General features: G+C 47.2%; 1 pseudogene; it reads right to left on the reverse strand.

The window, feature by feature from the left end:
* Positions 1 to 681: 681 nt before the first annotated feature.
* LOC140218824 (uncharacterized) lies at positions 682 to 25,206 on the reverse strand (annotated as a pseudogene).
* Between the last annotated feature and the right edge of the window lie 724 nt (positions 25,207 to 25,930).

Here is a 25,930-nt window from a genome sequence, read left to right on the forward strand (position 1 = left end):
TGCTGCGATCGGTAGCGATGTACATTTTTAAAAGCTTATAATAAATTACATGCTTTACGCGGAGCACTCGTTTCAGGGTCCCATTAACGCCAAGCACTCTACAAAACTGTAGGCGCAGAATGTGTTAATATAAATTACACCAACGCGACGCACCATGCACGCGAGTTCTAAAGAGATCACGCTCGCATAGCCACCGAAACAACTGAGGGAGAGAGAGCGTAAGGAAAGTCGCCGCCCAATCGACGAGGCAAGTAGAAAGAGAGGTAAGGCGAGGAGAAAAGTTGCTGCCGATTGTTCATGCCTCAACACTTTCGTCAAGCGTCCCTACAAACCTGATAATACGGCAAACATGTGTTGCCCGGCCGATTGAATGTGGATTCTTTTCTCATCAAAAAAGCACAATATTTCGTTAAGCTTTGAATGTTGCCATAAAGAGGCAAGATAAAAAACACACGTAGTAAATCAATTATGTACGCACAATTTGTTCCCTTTGTATAATTTGAGTGCTTATCAAATGCTTTATCCAGAGATACGCAAATCACGAGAAAAACAACACAGGCTGCGTGAGATGAGATCTTAGCGGCTTTCCTTTCATTTATTTGACCTCTCTCGTCCCCTTTCTCGGTAACATAGCACTTATATAGACTATGCGTACAGTAACACAGTAAACGATAAGAGTGACTAGTCGAGCAGTTTCGCGGCCGAGCTCGAGGTTCGCCGATTCCGGCAGATGGCCCTCTTTCCCGATGAGATGGCTGCGGCCATTGCTAGCAGCTTGGGAGGCGGCACGACCCAGCTGGTGCGAAGACCAGTCAGACCCCGTCACCGGGCTCGCGACGTCGTTACTCTGTGAAATGCGCCCGAGCGTTTTATGGTAAGGCCGTAGGAAGTTATTTTGCGCGTTGTTAAAGACTCATTCGCTTCAAGAACGTGCTGACTTGGGCTGTCTGGATGTGTCTGGCGAAAAAGAGTAACAGCGCTGAACAATGCGACGTGACTGACTCGCATCCCGTTGTTCAGTGCTGTTATTCGTTTTATTCTCTTCGCATTTCGTTGTGTCACAGTTAGCGGCATGAACGAGTGACCGAGGTGTGATATGGCTGCCTTGAAGCCGTAAACAGCTGCTGTCCATTTCTAACGTTGAATGTCATTTTGCATTCTTCTTTTCTGAATTTTTTTTTAAATCATGCGCAGCAATGAGTGGTGATGCCAATGATATAACAGCGCCGCGGCAGCGTCCGAGCTGCGAGACATGTTCGAAAATAAAGGGAACTGGTTGGTTGAGAAATGAGGCCTATGAGCACATGCCGTTCGGTGCAGAGGGCTTTATGTTGATTTATTCAAGGATGCCCGCAGCGGCTTCTGGTGCGCCAGTTATGCAAACTAAATATGGCTATTTCCTAAGCCGTTCACGTGCAATATTTGCAGTATGGCAATAATGCGCGCTTTGTCAACCTCTCTACCATGCAATGTGAGCTCGAGCGTTAGCCGTTTTCCATTCCGCTGAAGACGCGTATTTTCGTGTTTAAATTGTGTATGGAGTCGTTAGCGTCGAAAGATTCCTTCTCTTAGCTTTTATAAAGTGCTTCCCTGAGAGCCATTCTTTTTGATGCCATACATTAATACCTGAGACAGTCGCTGTGTTAGATCAGAAAAAAGACATGCATTACGCGAAGGCACGTGACATCTATACATTCAAACGCTTTGAAGGCTCCATTATTGCTTACCTTCTGCCTCTGTCATACTAGGAATTGCCGGAATCTCCGCTATTCGGTCGTCAAAATACTCTACAGCCAAACGACGTCGTACATATTCAAGGGGAAATTTCCAAGTATCAGAAGACGACTGCAAGGCTTCGAAAACAACAGGTGAACACCCTCAGCACAATCGAAGTGCTTAATTGGCTGAGATGTCAATATCTTGCAGCTGCTTATTGAGGGACTAACTGCATCACACATTAGAGACGATTACGTCGGTGCGTGCTCAATTGTTTATGCAGCCCTTCTATTTTAGCACGCAATCATTCACATAATTTTGTTACTTTTATTCGCCATCCTTCGTAGAAGTAAAAAAAAAAAAACAGCGTCACATTTATTCCTTTCAAAACAATCCCATTTTGAGTAAATTGTTGTTGGCTTGCTTGTGTAGCCCCCTTTTTTATTATCTGAATACTTGCAACACGTCTTGTGTGTGTTGTTTATGCATGTGTAAAGTTTATTGCCACCATGCCATTTACTTCCGAGTATTCTCCATTACTGGCATTTCGCAGTTTTTTCCCGTTTCATGTGTGTGCCACTTTTCTCACAATCTTGCTGCAATAAATTCTTGTCTGCTATTTTCGTTTTCTTGGCTGTCCAGCAAGCTGATTGATATTGAAGTAAAATGACACATTTATTTACGATACTCCTTTTGGTGTGAATTATTAGAAGTACAATATCACAAACGATAAAGTTCTACTTCCTCATTAACAGTTGGCATGATTGTTGCGTTAAGTTACATATTGAAACATAACAAATATGAATTTAAATAAAACTAACATAAAGTGAAACAGTTTTGTGCGCTCGTCGTCGCAACATATAAACAGCGGCGCAAGCGCCCGCATCAAATCACTCCATGATGCATGCAATGTTAACGGTCACATAAAAAAAAAACACGAAAATAAAGTTGTGGCCTCATAGATTCGGCGGCATGCGGCGGACATCTTGGAGGCTACTCGCCGCGGTTGCTTAGTGGCTATAGGGTGTCGGGCTGCTAAAACACAAGCTGGCGGGATCGAATCCCGGCCAAGGCGCCCGCATTTCGATGGGAGCAAAATGCGAAAACACCCGTGTACTTAGATTTAGGTGTGCGTTAAAAAACCCTAGGTGGTCCGAACTTTCGGAGTCCCCCACTACGACGTGCCTCATAATCAGATCGCGGTTGTGACTCGTAAAATCCCACAATTTAATTTTTTTTTAATCTTGAGGCTGCTGCGTTTCACCGATTCCGCTAGATGCGCTGAGAGCCAAAGTCGGCTGAACCCCGTGAATAAAACTAAAGGTATACCGACATACTTGTATCCTGGCGCCGCAGCTGCGGCGAGTAGCATGAGAGGAGGCAGGAGGAAAGTAAAGCCCCTTAAACTTCGTAAAGTAGCGACTCTCCTCCTCAGCCTACACTCCTCCTCGTTTCTCCTCTTTCACGCTGCCTCCTCGACCGTGGCGCCACCTACACCACTCGAGCGTAGCAACGGCGCCAACATGCGCTCCTCCCCACTCAGTGCGTGCTTCTTAAGCAAAAATGGCGCTGAAGCACGGCGCGAGGGCCCACGTGATGCTATCAGGCCAATAGCGACGCGGCGTTGGCCAGAGCGCGCGAGGAGGACGCGGCATTCTTGAAGTTTAAGGGGTTTCAGAGAAAAGGACTGCGTCTCCCAATTGGTTGAGCGCCGTCACGCGGTATGTTTCGCGCCCTTTTCTCAGTGTTTTTCTTCTTTTCCACGTCTTGATACACTCGCCACCCTGGCAGTTGGCCGCCGAGTGGCCGTGACGAGGCATTCGCAAGCATTTCGCATGTTTTGTGGCTAGCCTCCTTGTTGAAGAACTCTATTTTTGTTTTGTTTTATGTTAGGGACTGATTTTAAGGGTACTGAAGGTGCAAACGTGTACGAACGGAGTTTTTTCCTTTGTTGACGGGGTACGAAGCTCAGGCATGGGTAAGCTTATTCATGGGTGTTATTCTCGGTGCTCGTTCAGATTTTTTTTCTCTGATTTCGCTATCATCAACAATTAAGTATAGGAAGCTATGCAGTGCGTAGGCTGTGTGCTGTCATATATGGTGCTAAAAACGTAACACGCGTTATCGTTGTGCTATTGAGAGCTCTCTAAGTCCATGCTTTTGTTGGGTGCTGCATATATACTTCGCGAGAGGATAAGCTGTTCATTACCAAGTGTAAATGGGTTTGGCTATTGTGAGTAGGCTTTCTCCCCTTCGCTGTCTCGGCAGAATAATGTATTGCACGAGTTTGTTGGCTCATATTGACTTGGAAACTACGCAAAGGGGGAAAGTGCTCATTGATGGAAACCATTTCTATGTGTAACTTTCGTCCTTGCGCACGCTTTGTTTACCAGTTTGTCATAAAGGCGTAGGACCAGTTTCACTGCGTACAGAGATGCCAGCGTCATGATGAAACGACGAGAATAGTTGAGATGCTCCGCGTTCATCACGCACGTTTATGACGCTGGCGTTATTCAGGCGAATATTTCACGCGCCTTGCGTTCGGTCATCGTGCTACGAAGATAATAAATTATGAAGCTGGCCAAGCTCGACACACTGCAGTCGATTACGTGCGCGCGCGAGTACACACGTATGCACTTCGAGCAGTGCAAACACATCCGAGTTGTTGAATCAGCAGCTACACAGTGCTGCACACGCGCAAACGCATCACCTTTCGCGTGTACCGGCGAAACCTTGACTTCATCGCCGCCCTTTCACGCCGGGCAGTTGTCTCTAGAACGCCAAATAAACAATCTAATCAATGCAATAGAAATAACTCGCGAGGCGGCTTGATCGGTGCAAGCTGCGACATTGTTTTGAGGTACGCTGGTCGTGGACGAAATAGCACTCAAATAAAGCTCTGGCAGGTATATGAACATCGTGTACATTACGTATACATTAATGGCGACACGGAGAGCTCCGATTATTGTGCTAGAACTCGACACTAATAGGAATTAGTCCACGAAACTAGCGTAAAAATACTTCTAATTGGAAGCCGGCAGCGAAACCGAAGCGGCAAAACAAATGCGCAGATATACTGTGCCGAAAAGCGCAAAAACATCTACTTCTGTCAGTTTCATAGCGTTGCACCATCGCTCCAAGCACAGCACACAATAAACAAGCCTCAAATGCGGTGGAAATCCATGCGCAAACACCCAACAACAGTTTTTAATGTCTCACCTCGCGTAAGTCCGTGGGCGAAGCCGGCGCACAACGCAGTGAACGACCGAACTGTGAGAGCGAGCGACGAGGGAAAGGGCGAGCGGCGAGGAGACCAGGAGAAGGAGAGACCGGGCGAAGAGGAAGGTCGCCGGCCACCACTTTATACTGTCCGACATAGCGTTGACGCGCGTGCACGCTCGGCAGGGCGACGCCACGCCAGCGAAAGCGCAGCACTCTACGTAGTCCTACGCAAGGCGCGGTCGACCTATCCGGCGTCCGTCGGCTGCGACATGCCACCTTCCGCGCCGGCCTCGTCACCCAGAATGCACCACGTCCGCTTCTCGCCGCTGGTGGCGGCGCGTTCCCCTGCACATTGCAGCGAGCTCACAGTTTGTTATCCTGAAACTCCTAGTTTCGTTTAAAAATGAGTCTGCGTCTAGGCGCATGCGCATATATATATATATATATATATATATATATATATATATATATATATATATATATATATATATATATATATATATATGTGTGTATGTATATATGACTGAATGCGCGTGCGTCTGCACTCTAAGAAAAGCTTGCACCCTTTGAGTCGTATCTTGTTACACAACGACAAACGTTATCTGTCTTGTCCGCATTTCCTTTCTTTAACGCTGCGAGCCCGGTACTTCCCAGTAACGAACGGCATGCGTGTTATCAGCATGACATAGCATTCCCGACAGGAAAGTAGCGGGCGCGGCGTTTTCAAGAAAGGAAACGCAAGCAAGGCAGATGACGATTATCGATGTGTGGCAGATATACACCCCAAAGGGTGTACCTTTGTCTAAGAGTGTAGATATGCATACACAATGCGTATCACCGTATGTACCGCCGCTGCGTTCTATAGCGGAAAGTGTCAAAACGGGTGATGGATGATACCTTTTGTTTTCGCGGCGCTCGCTTTATAGCTAAGGCGTACCCTCGCCACTCACCACCAGGGCATCGCGGGCGAGTGGGCGGCAATGCCATATACGCAAAGACCGGCTGCGACTTTGTCACTCCGTATGTCTTGCCCACTGCGGACGAGGTCGTTGCCGCGGGGTGTGCCGACATGTGTACCGCGCAGACTCAGAACAGAATCGTCGCTACAGTCTACGTTTCTCTTGGCACGTCCAAGGGCGGACCTGTAAAACTCCATGATTGACGCTTTGGTTGGATCACCCCTACGGACTCCACGACCATCGTAATTGGGGGTGATTTCAACGTGGACGTGTCTCGGCCGGCCGGAAAGTGGTTCCTGGCGTTTATGTTGGAAAGGTTCGGAATTTAGTGGCATGCATACTTCGGTGTGCCTAGCACGCGTCATTGCTCCTGTATTGACTTGACGTTGGCGAATAACCTTTCCGGTGTCGTCGTAGAGCCCATATCCGTCTACCACAGCGACCACAAAGCCGTAGTCACCTCAGTGGCAAAAATAGAAAGGGTGGAGAAAAAAAAAACATCAATTCACAGTGGTATGTGTCTTTATTTAAATCAATATAGTCTATCAACATATGTACAGCTCCGCTGGTCAACCACCTTCCCAGAGTGGAATGGCTCTGAATTTTTATAGAGCTTCGATAATACGAGCAACATGGGTTTCCTGGCCGATTGAATGCGGACTCCAATTTGTCATCATAAAAGCACAATATATGTTAAGCTTTGAATGCTGCCATAAAGAGGCAAGATAAAAGATGCACGTAGTAAATCAATTATTTACGCGTAATTTGCTTTCTGTTGCAATTACTTTGAGCGTTTATCAAATATTTTGTCCAGAGATACGCAAATCACGAGAAGAACAACGCAGGCTGCGTGAGATGAGATCCTAGCGGCTGCATTCCATTTATTTGTTCGACCTATCTCTTGTCTTACCGAATAATATAACTTGCATAAAGTTCTCCAGAAGTTTCTACCATTTCTCGATGCATCTACTCTGAGCTACTGTCGTTTCTGTCAGAGAGTTTTTAGACAATGGTCATGCCGTTCCTTGTCGGTGGCTGATGGACGCGAATGGCATAATTTTCGACAAGCTTGGTTCTTGTAGCCAGGCCATCAAAGGTGTTCATTGAATGTGCATAGAATGTAGGTGCCTCTGATTTCTGTGTGTGCGTGCTGTCGTATACACGATCATTTTTGTATATACTCATCACATAGCATCACTACAAAATTATGTAAAGTGTCTCTGTGACATCATCATTGTACATAACCATTGCGAACACTGTATATACTGAACATCATGTTGTCTAATGCGACAATTAGATTATGTGTGACTGCGTTTTCGCGAGTCTATGCAGTTACGTGTTAGTAAGTGAGGACTCGGACACTTCTCTGAAAACGGGCCGTGTATACAATGCTCCGTACTTTGTGTGCATTATCGTCCTGGTGAAGTTTTGCCGTCATTGTGACGAAGTGTTCGCATTGTCCTTTGTTAAAGTAAACTTTTTCTAAACACACTTATATAGACTATGCGTAGACACAGTAAACGATAAGAGTGGCCAGTCGAGCCGTTTCGCGGCCGAGCTCGAGGTTCCCCGTTTCCAGCAGGTGGCCCTACATCTTTGCCGATGACATAGCTGCGGCCATTGCTAACAGCTTGAGAGGCGGCACGACCCAGCACGTGCGAAACCCCGTTAGACCCCGTCGCCGGTCTCGCGACGTCGTTACTCTGTGAAATGCGCCCGAGCGTTCCGTGTTAAGATAGGAAGTTATTTTGCATGTTGTTAAAGACTCATTCGCTCCAATAACGTGCTAACTTGGTTGGTGCATGTCTGCCGAAAACGAGTAACAGCGCTGAACAACCGGACGTGACTGAGACAGACCGTCTGTCTCACTCCCGTCCCTTTGTTCAGCGCTGTTACTCGTTTTGTTCTCTTTATATTTCGTTGTGTCACTGTTAGCCGCATCAAGGAGTGACGGAGGGTGGTATGGCGACCTTGAAGCTATAAACAGCTGCTGCCCATTTCTAACGTTGGATTTCATTTTGCATTCTTGTTTTCTGATTTTTTCCTTTATCATGCGCAGCAATGAGTGGTGATGCCAGTTATATAACAGCGCCGCCGCAGCATCCGAGCTGCGAGGCACGTTCGAAACAATGACGAAGTTCGAAAAGAAAGGAAAGTGAAATGGTTCGTTAAGAAATGCGTCATATGAACATATGCCGTTCGGTGCAGATGGCTTTTAGTTTATTCGAGAAGGTTGCGCGCAACGGCTTCTGAAAAAAGTATGGTGTGCCAGTTTTTCAAAAAGAAATATTGCTATTTCTCAAGCCGTACACTCTTAATCAAAATTGCCCCCTTTTGCCACACAACAATAATCGTCATCTGTCTTGCCCGCATTTCCTTTCTTTAACACGGCGAGCCCGGTACTTCCCAGTAATGAACGGCATGCGCGTTATCAGCATGACATAGCATTCCCGACAGGAAAGTAGGGGGCGCGGCGTTTTCAAGAAAGGAAACGCAAGGAAGGCAGATGAAGATTATTGTCGTGTGGCAGATATACACCCCAAAGGGTGTACTTTTTTGCCCAAGAGTGTACATTCTTAAACAAAGTTGCACCCTTTGGGGTGTATCTCTGCCACAGAACAATAATCGTCATCTGCCTTGCTTGCGCTTTTCTTCAAAACGCCGCGCACGCTACTTTCCTGTCGGGAATGCTATGCCATGCTGATAACGCATATGCCGTTCATTACTGGGAAGTACCGGGCTCGTCGCGTTAAAGAAAGGAAATGCGGACAAGACAGATGACGAATATTGTTGTGGCAAAAGAGTGTCATTTTGCTTAAGAGTGTAAAGCCGTACACGTGCAATATATGCAGCATGGCAAAAATGTCCACTCTCTCAACCTCTCTACCATGCTATGTGTGCTTGAGCGTTGTTAGCCGTTTTGCATTGTGGTGAAGGTACGTATTTTCATGTTTTATAATTGTATATGGAGTCCTTACCGCCGAAAGCTTCTTTTTCTTAGCAGTGTAAGAGTTGAGGTCGGGCATGTAAAAAGCGGTAGCTGGCCCATGCCGTCGTCCGACTCAGCCACGCTGAGGACGTTGTTGAAGGGAGGAACATGTTCTCATCGAGAACGAGGAGTACTGGGTTTATTAACAATATCTACATGAAGGGTGGAGGACGTTACGTCTCATCGGTCTAGCATGACTGAATTGAAGCACACTGAGGAGCCGAAAAAGTCTGCTTAAACACCTTGCGTCCTTCGTAGATTCCTAGTTCAGGGAAATCTGCTGCCCCACCTTCGTCTAATCGGACCCTCGCCCTTTGTGGGCGAGGGTTCACACATTCACTCCCGCGCCTTTGTTCACCGAACACACAGAAAGGAGGGGAGTTTCGTAGTCAGGGATTGTCGCACTTGACTCAAGCTGGCGCGTCTTGGTTCCTTGGATAACCCAGCAGTTAGCTGGGGCGTCTGTCAAACGACCGTGGCGGTTACCAAAGTCCGTGGGGGAACTCCATAGAACACCCTTTTCCAAGAGTTTCTTGCTCCCATTGGTCCGTGACGGCGACAGTAAACCAACAAACAACACTCAATCCGCCAAACGTGTCTCGCCTTGCTGGCGCCGCAGGACTGTCCGAGGGGGACGCATTGTCAGTTTCACGATGCGATTCGTCGCAGAGGAAGAGAGGCTAGAAGGTGACTACCCCTGCTGGCCGATCGTAACAGCAGTTATAACAGTGCTTCCTTGACAGCCATCTTTTTGATGAAACACATTAATACCAGAAGCAGCCTCACTGCGTTATATAAAAAATACGCATTACGCGATGGAACCTGGCATCTGCAATCAAAAGCTTCGGAGGCTCTAATATTGCTTACCTTCTACCTCTGTCATACTACGTATTGCAGGAATCTCTGCTACTCCTTCCTGAACATACTCTACAGCCAAAGGACATCATACATATTCAAGGGCAAATTTGCAAGTATCAGAAGACGATTGCAAGGCTTCGAAGACAGCAGGTGAAGACGTCTAGCACAAGCGAAGTGCTTAATTGGCTGAAATGCCAATATCTTGCAACTGTTTAATGAGGGACTCACTGGATTGCACATTAGAGACGATTATGTCGGTGCGTGCTAGAGTGTAATAGAATAAGGTTGAGTGGGACGAGTGGCTGGGCGGGCGCATGCTTTGCAGATGAGCTTTGCAGTGAGACGCGCGGCGACGAAAAATACTGTGGTAGCACTGCGATCAAAGTGGATTGGGCCGCATCAAGGTCGCGCCGTTGGAAGCTGCAGGCGATACTTCTCTGAAGGGTCATTCGCACTACTTCGCGCGCTGGTATATGCGTTCAGACCTCTCAAACGATATTCATAATTGCGTATGACATATATTTATGCCTTAGGAATAGATACCTTCACTATTTCATTATTATTTTTTTGTTTGATGCCGCTCGGTGATTGCGTGTGCATTGCGGCCGCAGTGTCGGCTTTCATACTACTATGTTATTGTACGGTTCCCTTTGGAGAACAAATATTTTTCTTGTTCTTCGAGCAACATATATATCTCGTGTGTATTTTTGCGCATATAGTTCTCCATCAATAGGTCTTGCGAAACACAGAGGGAAAAACATATGTAACCTTCCTACTTGGCGCTTTAAGAGAGAGAGAGAGAAGAAACTTTATTAATGAATGGCCGGCAGTTTCGTTGTGGTGGCCTCAGGTGGCGGCTCGAAGTCCTTGGACTCGGGCGGCACCTTTGGCTTGCCGGACGGCCCAGAGCTGGTCTGCCAACTCTGAACTTTTGAGAGCCGCCTCCCAGCGGCGGCGACGCCGATGGAGAAGGTCCCCGGCGGCCCCCGCAGCTGGGGCGGCGTCGGGGAGAAGCGAGCTCGAGGCTTCCCGTAGTGTGGTAACGGCCGCGATTACGGACGCGTCGCGAACGGATGTGGTCCCATTACCGTGGTTGCCGGCACATTCCCAGAGCATGTGTCGCAGCGTTGCTCGTTGTCCGCAAGCTTTACAGGCATCTGTTGGATATAAACCTGGGTAGAAGTGATGTAGGACCGCGGGGCTAGGGTAGCTGTGTGTCTGGAGCAAGCGTAAAGTTACGGCCTCATTCCTGTTTAACTTGTCGTGTGGTGGTGGGAATGTGCGTCTTTGGAGTCTGTAGTGTTGGGTGAGGTCTCTGAACGTGGTCAGGCGATCGCTCAACGACCATTGTGATTCTTGTTGCCGCATTTCTGTTGTAGTGTCCCGATCAGGCAGATCCGATGCCCCGCTCTCGGGGGCGGGGGCGGCGGCCATAATCTGCGGCGGCTCGGCGTGTGAAACCTCGAGCCGTGGCGTGGGCCGCCTCGTTGCCCGCGAGCGGGACATCGGTGTGTGCCGGGGTCTAGAGGAGGAAGACTGTAGAATTTTGGGGATGCGAGGGCGATGACGAGTCGCCGTCGTCACAAATTTGGAGTATGCGGACCGCTTCCCGCGAGACGCGACCGCGCGCGAAGCTGCGGATTGCCGCCTGCGAGTCGCTGATCACGATCGCAGCGCTAGGCACCGGGGCCAGTGCTAGGGCTATTGCGGCTTCTTCGGCCGCCTCCGTGTGTCCCGTGGTCACTGTAGCGCTCGCGAGGCACTTACCCGTGCGGTCTACAACCGCTATCGCGTGTGCGCTTCTCCCTCCACCATATCGCGCCTCGTCTACGTACACCGCCTCGTTGCTCATACCAAACTTCTTCTGAAGGTCGCTTGCTCTTTTGTTGCGTCTCCCGGCGTGGTGCATCGGGTGCATGTTCTTGGGAAGCGGCGGGATGATCAGGCGGTCGCAAACAGAGGCGGGAACCGCCGTCTTTTCTCCATGCTGAGTGTGGTACGCGATGCCGAGCGACTCGACGATGCATCGACCTGCCTTTGACCTCGATAATCGTTCGTACTGCGCAATGTCGTGCGCCTCGATTAACTCGTCAAGTGAGTTGTGAAGCCCGAGCTCCAGAAACTTGTCGGTGCTAGCGTTGAGTGGAACGCCGACCGCCCTCTTAAAAGCCTTTCGTATCATGCATTCGACCTTGTTTTTTTCGCACCCTATATACTTAAGGTAGGGGGCAACATACGTTATGCGGCTTATCGCGTACGCCTGCACGAGACGGATCGCGCAGTCTTCACGCATACCATTGCGTCTATTCGTGATGCGACGCAAGAGTCGGATCGTGTCATCTACCGAACGACGAAGTCTTCGCACCGTCTCTCCGTTATGGCCATTTGCCTGCAGGTGTAACCCCAGGATTCTAATTTTGTCTACGTGCGGTACGGGAGTACCATCTGCCGATATAATACGTATTTTGGAGTATTCCCGTTCTTCGTCGCGCAGGATTTTACGACCTCTCCTTGTGGGTTCGTAGATTAACAGTTCGGACTTGGTAGCCGAGCACTCGAGGCCCGTTCCACGCAAGTAATTCTGGACCGCATCTACTCCTGCCTGTAGCGTTCACTCGACGCGACCGTCACATCCTCCCCCGGGAACCCAGAGGGTGATGTCACCCGCGTATAGACTATGATGCAATCCTTCTACTTCTGTTAATTTCTCAGGTAGACCAAGTAGAACTAAATTAAAGAGTAATGGTGATATGACGGATCCTTGCGGCGTGCCGGACGGACCCGTCTCAAATTCCGGCGATTCCTCGTCGCCAACGACGATGCATGCACGCCTGCACGCGAGGAAATCTCTAACGTAATTATACGTTCTTTGGCCAAGTCCTAATGTTCTAATTGTTTTTAAGATTGCTTCGTGTTTAACGTTATCAAATGCCTTTTTAATATCTAGGCCGAGGATTGCCTTAGTGGAGCTGGTAGTGTCGTCTACGATCTGGTGTTTAAGCTGAAGCAATACGTCCTGTGAAGAGAGGTTGCGGCGGAATCCTAGCATGGTGTGCGGGAACGCGTCACGATCTTCGAGAAAGTCGGTCACGCGGGTGAGAACTGCGTGTTCCATGACTTTGCCGACGCAAGACGTAAGCGAAATCGGTCTTAGATTATCGAGCGTAACTTGCTTGCCGGGTTTTGGAATCATGATAACGCGGGCCCGTTTCCACGCTTCGGGAAGGGAGCCCCTCGCCACCACTCGTTGACGTAGGTCACGAGGCGGGAGATCGACTCGTCGTCTAGGTTACGGAGAGTCTTGTTGGTAACCCGGTCCGGGCCGGGCGCCGATCGGGTGTTTAGTTCGAACAGGACTATCCGAATTTCTGCTTCGCTAAATTCCGCGTCCAATTTCTCGTTTGCGACGCCGTCGTATTCGGCATGTTGGATGCTTTCGGCCTGCTTAAAGTAACGATCACGTATCGCGTCGAAGAAGTGATCACCTTTGTAATCTCTTACTAGTCTACGAGTCTTGTGGCCTTGAGCGGCCCTAGTCTCCTCCGGATCTAGTAGGTGTCGAAAGAGGCGCCAAGCGCTCGCCCCGGCCATCTGCCTCTCGAGGCCGTTGCACGTGTCTTCCCACTGCGCCCTGGATACCTGGAGTGCGTGTTCTTCTGTCTCTCTGTCTAATTGTGCTATGCGTTTGCGCAAAGCCTTATTATGTCTTTGACATTTCCATCTCTTTAGAAGTGCTCGCTTTGCTTCCCACATGTGTAGCAGCCTGCTGTCTATTATTTCAAGGTTCGCCTCGGGCGGAACTTCGCTCGTTGCCGCGTCTACATTCCTTCTGAGCATCTCGGTCCACTCGTCTATGTCCGTAATCGGCTCGTCCCCTCTCCCCGCTTCTTCTCGTTTCTTGCGGAACGTGTCTCACTTCACAAGTTTGAGTTTACGGCCTTTGCTTACAGGGTTAGTCCCACGACCGCTCGGGCCCGTGCCTATCGTCATCTCGATCAGCATGTGGTCACTTCCTAAATCTTCTTGCGTGTTTTGCCAGTGCGCTGTGGTTATATTCGAAACGAACGCGAGGTCTGGTAGCGTGTCGACACTCACGCTGTTCCCTCTGCGTGTAGGATCGGCGGGATTCGCGATCAGTTCAAGCCTTTGGTCTTGCGAGTCTTCCCAAAGGTGTTTGCCTTTGGGTGTTTCTCTGGCGTAGCCCCAGGCTCCGTGGGGCGCATTAAAGTCGCCCGCAACAAACATATCTGCCTCATCCGGTGCCCTGTGTCCAGATTTAGGGGAAGTATTCCTTAAAAAAAAAAGACTGCAGTGCAACATTCAATTCATGTTTCCGCCTTTCTCGAGTAAGAGAACGTGGAGTAATTGGTACGGGTTCGTTTATTGCGGTCAGACTTCAGGCGCCGAAAACAGTTTTAGGTAGCATTATACAGGGTGTCCAAAGTTAGACTTTCCAAGTTACAAAAAAATGCGAAGAGGAGTACATAGAAGGCCATTTGTCTACGTAGGTTATGCGGCCAGGCTGTTGCAAATTGTGAGGATAATTGTCGTCGTAATGTCAGTATTTAAATAAATTCGATAATTAACTTTTTATTTACTGCAGTTATAGCACGTATGTTTATATTGAAAACTCAGAGGCGGTGCCATTTGGTGACTATTCCATTTTTTACAATTTTAGTAACGCGCCTCTGTCCCGAGGTATGCACGTCTGAAATTCAGCCCAAGCCGTCTAATTGCACCTGCGAGGCCCCTCCCTAGTGTGACGCAGCTGTTGCATATGGCGCTCCGTCTGACAACGATGTGGGGTGATAGGCGACGGTGATTACTTTTCGTTCTCGGCTAGCGTTTCCGTTCTTGGCCAGCGAAACCAAAGAATGACTGCGCGGGCGACGTGAGACAAGCCCTGTTTCTTTGAGCAATTGCTAGTATAGGTGACAAGACGTCGTGCCGCTTAAGACTTCTTATGCATTCAGGTTCAGCGATACTACTCTGCTTTTTTTTTTAAATAGTGGAAGCGTTGTTTGCAGAATGATAGAAATTAATGCCATCTCACAACATAAAGCGGCAGCATCAGCTGCCATACAGCGCATTATTAACCACAAAGTTTTCAGGGCGCCTTGCACATACGTAGAGAGAATTTACGACCCTGCATTGTCAGTGCATAGGAAACGCGGGTTAGTGGCTCGTATTTTCTGTCACCTTTTTAAATTAGAACGCATATACCAGTACTCATGACAGAGCATGAAATTGTTGTCAACGTAGTCAAATTCATATTTATTTAGTTTCACACAGCTCCGATTCCGGCATTAGTTCTGAAGAAGTGGGAATAAAAAAACAAAAAAAAAGTACAGTGTAAATCTATGGCCTACATACAAACAAAACATACAAACGTTTTAGAAATTTGCTTCAATTATACCATTGCTTACACAATATTAGTTTCGAGTGATACGAAATCTTCCTCAACTTAGAATTATGACAGTTGCCTAGAAACCAACGGTTTAAAAATGTTCGAAATGCTTGCCTTCCGCCGCAACACACCACATGAACCACTCTCGCGTCGAGTCGACAACTCTGCACAACATTTCCGGGTCGATGCTTCAACAGGTGGTAACTATTCTCACCTTCATGTCGTTGACATCGGTGGACTCAACTGCGTAAACGCGATCTTTCACGTAGCCCCACAAAAAGAAGTTCAGTTGAAAGAGATCGGGGGAACTCGGCAGCCAAAACTTTTCTCCGCGTCCAATCCACCGCCGTGGAAAGTTAGTTTAACCAGTTCTTTGCAGTGGAGGTGAAATGTGGTGGGGCCCCGTCATGCTGGAACCAAACTTGCCGGAGTTCGTTGAGAGGCAAATTTATCGACGACTCCAGCAAGAATTTTGTGCGCATAATTGTTTCCATCGAGGTTCCCTTCGAAGAAGTGAAGGCCAATGATTTTGTCCCTAAGTATGCCACACCATACATTTAGACCCCAGCGAATTTGGTGGTTGTGTTGCCGCAGCCAGTGAGGATTTTCTTGTGACCAGTAGTGAGCATTGTGTATGTTCACTGTGCCGTTCCTGCAAAATCGAGCCTCATAAGTCCAAGTCACTCTTTGTACGAAATCGTTATCTTGGTAAATTTTTAATAGGGCCCAATTACAAAAGTCTGCCCGTTTTTCAAAGTCTCCCTCACTTAGGTCCTGGTGAAGGCTCACATGGTATCGCTGAAATTCGTGCTTTCTTTAGAACGTTGTGCACTGTTCCCACGCTTTTCCCGCATTGTTTAGAAATCTCTCTGATGCTTACATTTGGCATTGCATGTACGCAGGCACGGACGTCAATTTCAAAGTCCTCATCAATGATGCTCTTCTTGGGCTGTCTTTTTTGGTGAACTGAGCGTGTTGTAGGAAAACGTCTGAAAATGCTAACAAATGTTGCTTTGGTTGGAACTCGCCGATCCGGATGGGAAGACACGTACAGACTCATTGCTAATGAGGTATTGACGTTCATCTCCGCCATTGATAGCCCTACATGAATTTTTTCTGCCGTACATCGACCCAGACGAAACAGCCATTTTTCAACGCAGAAGGTCCCAGCGTAGGACTTGCTTCTTCCAACGGCCCAGCTTAGTAGAGGCAATCAGTGGCAAAGGCAGATGCACATTCATTCATTCATTCATTCATTCATTCATTCATTCATTCATTCATTCATTCATTCATTCATTCATTCATTCATTCATTCATTCATTCATTCATTCATGCATTCATTCATACTGTCAGCCCTCATGTGGTTATTACAGGAGTGGAGAATAAAAACAACAAAAAAAAACATAGAATGCGACCGAGTTACAAGCATTGACTCACAAAGCTTGTCTTAGAATGGAAAAGACGTATGAAATACAACATACAAGGGAAAGTAATAAAGAAACCATTCACAATTTGGCACCGCATCGTCATAGACACAATAAGAGACACATGTACAAGTAAATGCGTACATATTGGGTAATTCACTATGTGTTATTAAAAAAATTGTGCTTTTAAGACTTTCCAAAAAGGTAGTTAAGGACATCGAGGTTACAAGAGAGTCGGGTAACAAATTCCAGTCTCTTATCGCCCTAGGAAAGAAACTGAACTTGAAGCAATCATTGCGGGCGAGTTGAGGAGGAATGTACATTCTATGACGATGCCTCGTTGACGCCTTCATAGGAAGCTCAAAATAATCATCTGGTTTAACATCTACTTGATTGTAAATAACTTCGAAGAGGAATTTAATCTGTCGTATTCAGTTCTGAGCTCAAGTGGTGCTAGATCAGCTAATTGACATAACTCTATTGGAGAATGGATGCGACGATATTTATTAAATATAAACCTGGCAGCTAGCCTCTGTATTCGGTCAAGTTTAGAACAGTTAGTTATGGTGTGTGGATCCCAAACAATTTTAGCATATTCAATAATTGGTCTAACTAGAGTTTTGTAAGCAAGACATTCAATTTCAGGGGTTGCCCGATTGAGGTTCCGCCTCAAAGACAACAGGGCTCTAAGCGATTTGATGCACACATTTTCTGTGTGTGTACTCCAGCGTAAATCTGATGTAAAAGTTAAACCAAAGTATTTGTGTTTTTCAACGTTCTCGACTTTGTTGTCATCAATGTAGTACGAGTAACTAAGGGTACGTTTTTTACGTTAAATAGACATAGACACTGATTTTTGAGGGTTTATGACCATTTGAAAATCGTCGCCCCATTTTTTAATTTTCGTAGATTTGAGTTAAATTCTTCTTGGTCTTGTCTCGATTGAATTTTGTTATAAATGACGCAGTCGTCGGCAAACAAGCGCAACGGTACAGTGATGTCATTAGGTATATCATTAATAAATACGAGAAATAAGAGTGGTCCTAGTACCGTGCCCTGAGGTACACCAGACTCTACAAGTGAGGGTACAGACTGGCAGTTTCCAATTTGAACATACTGTACTCTGCAATGAAGGCAAGACGTCAACCATTTCGTGATTGCGGGATTTTTAAATATGGCGTCTATCTTGTGTAATAACTTAGGATGAGAAACTTTATCAAACGCCTTTGCAAAGTCTAGGTGCACTATGTCGGTTTGGCCACGTGAATTAATGGTTTGGGAGAGGTCATGTACAATTTCTATATGTTGAGTTGTCGTGGAGAGTTTTATTCTGAACCCATGCTGACGGCTGCATAATTCCTTATGGTAATCCAGATATTTCATTAAATGTTTTGATACAATATGCTCCAGTAATTTTGAACACGCGCTGGTAAGGGAAATTGGCCGGTAGTTGTTGACGTCTGCTGTTGACGTCTGCCTTTGTGTATGGGTACGATTTTGGCAAGCTTTCAAGGACTGGGGAAACAGCCGGTAGTAATAGATGAGTGAAATATAATGGCAAGATATATTGAAACCTACTCCGCATACCTGTATAAAAATCCGTCGGGTATTTCATCTGGTCCAGTTGATTCCTTTATATTAATGTTGAGGAGCAAGTTAAGAATTCCTTCTTCACTAATTACTATATCCTCAATTGGTACCCTATCGGAGGTATCTACAAAGTGCGGAACCGTACCGTTATCTCGCGTAAAAACAGACTAGAAAAAATCACTAAAACTGTCAACCTGTTTATCGTTATTTTGACTCGCATCCACGTGTGGTCGCTTATCCTTAAGGTTAACGTAGCGCCAAAATTTTCCGGAGTCTTCTGCAAGAAATTTTATAAGTGTGATGCTATAAAACCTGTGCTTGTTCTCCCGAACAAGTTGTTTTAACTGTTTACTTAGTTGTCGAATGGGTTCCTTATATTGTGAGGTGGGGTTTTGCGAACGGGCATTTCGTTTCCTTTTCAGTTTCCTTTTAATATGTATGATTTCCCTCGTCATCCAAGGAGTTTTCTTCCTGACAATTTTGCGGCGTTTGGGGACAAAACGTTTGATGCACTGTCGTACAATGTTTGAAAAAGTGTTCCACAGCAGGTCTGTACGGGCTACGGAACGATAATGCATTAAAAACTGGTCGAGGGACTGTTCTAAGAAGTCAAGTGCACCGACGTCATCAGCAGCTTGAAAATCTAGAATTAACTTCTTTGAATGAGTACCAGACATGTCTGCATTAACGTTTAGAGAGAGAGAGGAAGGGGGAAAGGCAGGGAGGTTAACCAGAGAAAAAGATCCGGTTGGCTACCCTACGCTGGGGAGAGAGGGGAGGGGGAGGTAAAGTGGTAAAAAAGTAGAGATAAGGAAAGGAAGAAGAATAGACACACAATCACAGTCGGTCACTGTCACTGAATACTGTCATCGCACAGCACAGTGACACTTGAAGCACTGTCAACACCTGTTCAGGCTACAGCCGCCTGTCCAATTCTGTCGCCCTCAAGAACCGCAACAATGCACTCGTCGCCCTCTGCTGCGAAGGCTTATGATGGCGGTATTTTAAAATAAGTTCCTCTGTGAGAGGTATTTGGTCAAAGCGCGCTATCGCGGTTGCGAGTGATTGTCTCTGTAAATTATATCGAGGACAGTCACAAAGAAGGTGTTGAAAAGTCTCCTCGTCACCACAGTCCTCACACGAGGCGTCGTCGGCCCATCCAATTCGGTAAGCGAAAGACTTGGTGAAAGCCACCCCTAGCCATAGTCGACAAAGCAGGGTAGCTTCGCGACGGCAGAGTCCAGGTGGAATACAAAGGCGTAGAGAGGAGTCAAGATTGTGGAGTCGGTAGTCGTGAAAACTTCCAGCGTTCCACAAGGAGAACGTGATGTCACGGCTGATCAATCGAAGTTTTCGAGCGGCATCTGTCCTTGATAACGGTATCGGCTCCTCTTCGTCCCCTTGAAGAGCCGACCGAGCAGCGTTATCAGCGTGTTCGTTCCCTATGACTCCGCAGTGACTTGGAAGCCACTGAAATGTCACGTGGTGTCCTTTATCAGTTAAGGTATGAATAAGTTCTCTAATCTCAAATACCAGTTGTTCGTGTGGTCCGCGCCGCAGGGCCGATAGCAGAGATTGCAGTGCAGCCTTCGAGTCACTGAATATTGACCATCTTCGAGGTTGTTCTTGGCTGACGAGACGAAGTGCAGCGCGAAGGGCTGCAAGTTCCGCGGCCATCGGTGTCGTTGGGTGACATGTTTTGAAACTGATGGTGGTGGCTTTCGCTGGGAAGACCACGGCTCCAGAGGAACACTGGAGAGTTGCCGATCCATCAGTATAAATATGGACGTGTTCGGCGTACCTCTCGTGCAAAAGGAGCAGAGTTAGTTGTTTAAGAGCAGGGGATGACAGCTCAGATTTTTTCCTGATTCCTGGTATGGTGAGGTGTACTGCGGGTCGAGCCAAACACCATGGAGGAATCGATGGCTTAGTTGCGGGGGTGAAGCCTGATGGGAGGCAGGTATAATACTTCGAAATCGTAGTACAAAATGCTGCCTGCGGCCTTTCTGACGGTAGTGTTGCCAGATAGTGGGAACAGGCACGGGCAACGTGCCTAATGTGCACTCTCAACACCTCTACCGCAATGTGTGTTTGTATAGGTTGGTCCCGAGCAATCGTAATAGTCGCTGCTGTCGATGTGCATTTTGGCAAACCAAGACAAACCCTGAGAGCCCGAGCTCGAATAGCCTGTAGAGCACGAAGATTTGTCTGGCAGGTGTTGGTCAGTAAGGGCAAACTGTATCTCAAGAAGCCCAGAAAAAGAGCCCTGTACAATTCCAACATTGCATGCACTGACATTCCCCAAGTCTTTCCTCCCAGAAACTTGAAAAGTTGGGAGATTGCTGTCAGGCGCTTTTTCAAGTAGGTCACGTGCGGGCTCCATGACAGATCTCTATCAATGATTATGCCAAGAAATTTGTGAGTCTTCTCATAAGAAATTATCTGGCCATTTATTGATATGGCGTAGGGTGTCATTGGTTTGCGAGTGAACGCCAGCAGTGCACATTTGTCTGACGAGATTTCAAGACCTTGGTTGCGGAGGTATATAGCTGTTAGAGTAGCAGCTTTTTGAAGTCTTGCACGTATCTGAGGACGTGTCACACCTGAGGTCCATATACATATGTCGTCGGCGTACATTGATATCTTGATCACTGCTGGCAGATGATCAACGAGACCAATGAGCGTGAGGTTGAATAGGGTAGGGCTTAGCACACCGCCTTGAGGAACACCTCGGTACGTGTAGTGTAGTGCCGTTTTGCCATCACCGGTACAGACAAAGAACGATCTCATAAAAAGGTAATGAGAGATCCATTGGAAAACTCGACCACCTAGGCCAACCATCTCAAGAGCATCGAGGATAGCCTCGTGAGATACGTTATCGTATGCCCCCTTGACATCCAAGAACAAAGCTGCAGATAGTCTTTTGCGTGACTTTTGAAGCTGGACGTACGTAAAGAGATCGACAACACTGTCTACTGAAGAGCGATCTCGTCGAAAACCAGCCATGCAATTCGGTAACATGTTGTAGTGCTCCAGGTACCATTCCAAGCGGGCAAGGATCATCTTTTCCATTATCTTTCCCACACAGCTGGCCAGCGCTATTGGGCGGTATGAGGTGGGTTCAAGTGGGGACTTGCCTTGCTTCAGGAGAGGGACCAAGCGGCTTATCTTCCATTCTTCGGGAACCATGCCATCCTGCCAAGATAAGTTGTAGAGATGTAACAGTTGCAGAGGACTTTTGTGCAAGGATCGCTGGCCAAGCAACCGGTCCAGGCTTTCCAGCCCCCAGTCGCATCCCTGTTTCACGTGACGGCCGCATGGATCTTCCTTTCATAATGGAGGAACTAGAAGCGGCTCTTGCTCTATGCAGGCGTTCTTCATCCGCGGGACCGGATGGAATATCCTACCGCGCCTTGAACAACCTGAGTGATAGCATTAACGTTTAAATATAACAAAACCATATTATGGTCGGATAGACCCTCTGCAACTTCACAGCAAACAAGAGAAGACATCAAGCCTGGCGATACAAAAGCCAAATCAAGAATTGAGGACGTCGTTCCGCACACTCGTGTGTAATCCGTTACAACCTGGGTTGGCTCGTAACGAAACGCAAGCTCTAGTAGTTGTTCACAACTGGCGACTTCTTTCGGTCCAGGGGATTGGGACAGCCAATCAATCCCTGGTAAGTTAAAGTCACCTAGGATCAGAATGTTATCACCTTGGTGCAGATTCGACTCCATAAAGTTCTTAAGTTGAAACAACGCATCTATGGGGCAACCGGGGGGACGGTACACACCACCCATGAAGACTGTACGACTGCATAAGTTAATTTTAATCCATTCTGCTTCAATATCACTATTAACTGGCGGAATCGTGAATGAAATGTTGCTTTTAATCATAATGGCAACACCACCACCCCTTCTCCCTCGATCTTTTCTTATTACTATGTACCCGGAAAGTGTTATTTCCGCATCGCATATGTCCGTGTGTAACCATGTTTCTGTTATGACCAGGACGTCTGGGTCATGTCCCAAAACAGCACATTCCAATGCATCAGCCTTGTTCACCAGGCTTCTATCATTTAAATTTATGATTTTAAAAGCAGAGGGTTCCGGGTGATGAGTTCATGCTGTAGTTTTATCGGGAGAGGCGTGCCACTTGGTCCGCTCGTTTGTTACGTCATTCCAAGTGTACATAGTTTTATCAACTCGGAGCTTGTCAAAAAATAATTTAACCTCGGCACCCTTAATTCTTTCTTCTTCCGATGATTTCCAAAGTTTCTTGCGGATTTCAACGACTCGCCTGGAAAAGTCTTCATTAATGCTAAATTGTGGACCTTTGAGTTTCCTGCAGTTGCTCAAAATTCTAACTTTATCCCTGAAATCCGTAACTCTAAGAATAATTGGACGAATTTGACCAGGGATTTTCTTTCCTAACCTATGTATTCGTTCGATGGAGTTTAGCTTCTGTTTTAGTATACCTCCAAAGATTTCCTCGTTCATCTTTGTCATCAAAATTTCATCTGTTTCGGATTCTTCCTCCTCTACTTTTCTTATGATTATTTCGCCTAGAGCGGTTATCCAAGTCCTCAGTTTGTCCTCTCAAGGCAGCCACTGTAAGAGTTGTCGGACGATCTCGCCGCTGTCACCAGTTGTAAGGGTTGTAGGTCGTAGAGAGGAACTTGGGAGGAACTAGGCGTACAGGGGTTATTTACAGTATTTACATTTTAAACAATAGATACATTCGACAGTATAGCGTGCCTCCCAAATGGAGCACGCAAGACGAGCATACAGCACACAGCTTACGAGTATGATCACAAAGCACACTCTAGCAGCCGACAACAGCTGCTTATAAACACTCCATTGGTCCCTAGTTCCCTAGGTGAGAGAACCGTTCGACCGGTCATCGAAGTTGACCCGCCGGTTGTCCATTATCTTGAGTCTTGAAAGGCGCAAGGCGCGTCGGTTCCCTGAGCTGACCCCCGCAGCGCGGCTGCCGGTTGCCCATTGTCTTGCGCCTCTAAATTCCAGAGCTGCTTTTCTCCTGTAGTCGCCGCGAGTGTCTGCAGATTGTGACGAATCCTGGGGCCCCCGTACCGCAAAGCCCCCTTTTGTTAGGGAAAGCTCTTCTTGCAGCAGAGAGACCATGACGACCCGGCAAATCAACCAACAATACCTTGGGTGCCAAATGTGGCCCGCCCTGCTGTGGTCACCGATTCTCCGAACGAGGCGCATGGTGGATTAGCGCTGTCGTCCTCTCTGGTTCTCCGAAGGGCGCCAGCACCGCGGGTCGATCGAAGCACGTGCAGCGGGCTGAAATAGCTTTGCAGAGCAGTACCCCTGCAGGCCGATCCTAACACCACGTGCACATCTAGTGTCTCAACACAACTTTCCACTTTGGCAAGCCTGTTCTCGATTTGGTCCATGCTCTGTAACTTCTTTTCGATATCAACAAGTTTACTTTGAATTTGCGTTATGTTTAATTCCGATACCTGCTTTTGTTGCATTTCGGTAACTTTTGATAAAATTTCTTTTTGGTTCTGAAGCATTTCTTCAACCATATCCTCCAGCGGAGGCCCAGGGTTTTCTTCTACATCTCTGGAAAGCATAACTAACAGGCTTGCCATCGAAAACACATCATTCAAACAATTCAGCACTATTTGTGGGCACGGCAACACAATAAGACATAAGGAATTGCTAGAAAAGCCTGTTTTTCGACCACCAACCTGCACGAAGAGCGGCACATTAGGTGTCATCGTCACGACAGGGTTGCCGTGTCCACTGAAGAAAGCAGGCGCTGGTAGCCTTTTTAAACCCAACGGCGAGGCGATCCACTTATCGGTGAGTGACGTCATCGTAGCTTTGCGTGGTCTTCCGTAGGCATCATGCACATGCGCTGCAGCTGAGATTGTTGGGGGCGTAGAAAAGGTACCGAAAGCGTTGTCGAAACGAAGCGGCATCGGAGTTCCCAATTCAGCGCCACGCCAGCAGCATCCGTCGCTTGTCGAAATCGTTGTTCCGGAGGCCGAAGCGAGAACAAAGCATCCAGCGGCAATCTGCACGAAGAGCGGCACATTAGGTGTCATCGTCACGACAGGGTTGCCGTGTCCATTCACATAATGGAAGTTCAGGGGTTCACTCGATGCGCTTGCAAAGTGATGCCTAATTTGTTCGGCACTTTTGCAAAACCGCGAAGAATAAAAAAAACTCATCAAGCATACACAAATGAAGTCCACTACTCACGCCAGTTCACAGTCGTCCATCTGTTTCACAGCAGTTTTTCAGGCGTAGGCAATGCAGGGCCCTCAAATCACACACTTCGGACAGGTACAGCGTCCCTGGAACACCACCGGCAGCTAAGGTGCTGCCCGGCAGCTGTCACCTTTGTTTCATGATTAGCGCTTGCATGACTTTGAGCCTCCGAAATGAAAAAAAAAAAAAAAAGCCAGTATTGTAATCCGGCACTTGATTGCTTCGACAGAACGTGTACGGTGGCACCACGCTTTGTCGCCAACTCTGCAAGTCATTACTTCAAAAAAAAAAAAAAAAAAAAGCTCGTCCAAGCCGTCACGCAAAGGCATCCTTCGATTTCGCTGGCCACGAACGAAAACGGTGGCCGAGAACGAAAAGTAATCATCGTCGCCTGTCATCCCGCATTCTTGTCAGACGGAGCGTCATACGCAACAGTGCGTCACACTAGGGAGGGGCCTCATAGCGGGTGCCACCGTCTCGCATTCGTAGTTAGACGGTTTCGGCTGAAATTTCAGACGTGCATATCTCGGGACATAGGCGCGTTACTAAAATTCTACAAACTAGAATAGTCACCAAATCCTATGAGTTCTCAATATAAACATACGTGCTAAGTGCAGTAAATAAAAAGTTAATTATCGAATTGAATTAAATGCTGACATTACGACAACTTTCCTCACAGTTTGCGACCGCGTGGCCGCATAAGCTAGGTAGACAAATGGCTTCTGTGTACTCTTCTTCGAATTTTTTTTTAAACCTGGAAAGTCAAACTTTGAGCAACCTGTATATGCTAATGCTTGGTCTGTAAGCCGCGTGAAATTCTTTGTCCAGCGCGGTAGTCTAATTAGTGGCTACGTAGTGGATATGTCGTTGCGCTGCTAAACTCGATGTTGCGGCTTCCAACAAGGTCGCGGAATTCGATTGGAACGAGACGCAAAAACAGTCGTGTACTTTTGTTTAGGTGCATGTTAAAGAACCCCACGAGGTCAGAATTGAACAGGGTGCCTGACAATCACATTGCCAAACGTAAAACACCAGAATTTGTTTATTTAAAAAAGAAAAGGAAAAGGTAGTTGCGTCCTTCGGCTTCTTTCTAGGGGCGTAAACAAAAGAAATTATTGTCGAGTCTGATTTCCGAGAAGAACATGCCATGCTTATCTCACATTTCATAACGAAACGTAATGCCGTTCCCACTGTACGTCCGCTCAACTAAGCAGCTTCTGTATTATAAACGGCTGCTTTCAGTTATCCGGTGCGCTATCATAAGGGCAACAATGATGCAATTAAAGGAACCGTATGCCTCACATACAGGTAGAGATATTTGTAGATCCGTGTGTTCGTTGACGATGATAAGTGTGGTACCACATTGGGCACCCAGTTTTAATGGATTGCAGACATGCTGAAGAAAAAGGGAAAAAAATGTTTTCCTTGCCTGAATCAAGTTAGCAAATTTACAGGCTGCCCCAATATGGGGCGTTTATATTGACTGGCAGTTAGGAACTTGTTCAGCAGAAGCG

The sequence above is a fragment of the Dermacentor andersoni genome, chromosome 1 (assembly GCF_023375885.2).
Source record: "Dermacentor andersoni chromosome 1, qqDerAnde1_hic_scaffold, whole genome shotgun sequence".
Classification (NCBI taxonomy): domain Eukaryota; kingdom Metazoa; phylum Arthropoda; class Arachnida; order Ixodida; family Ixodidae; genus Dermacentor; species Dermacentor andersoni.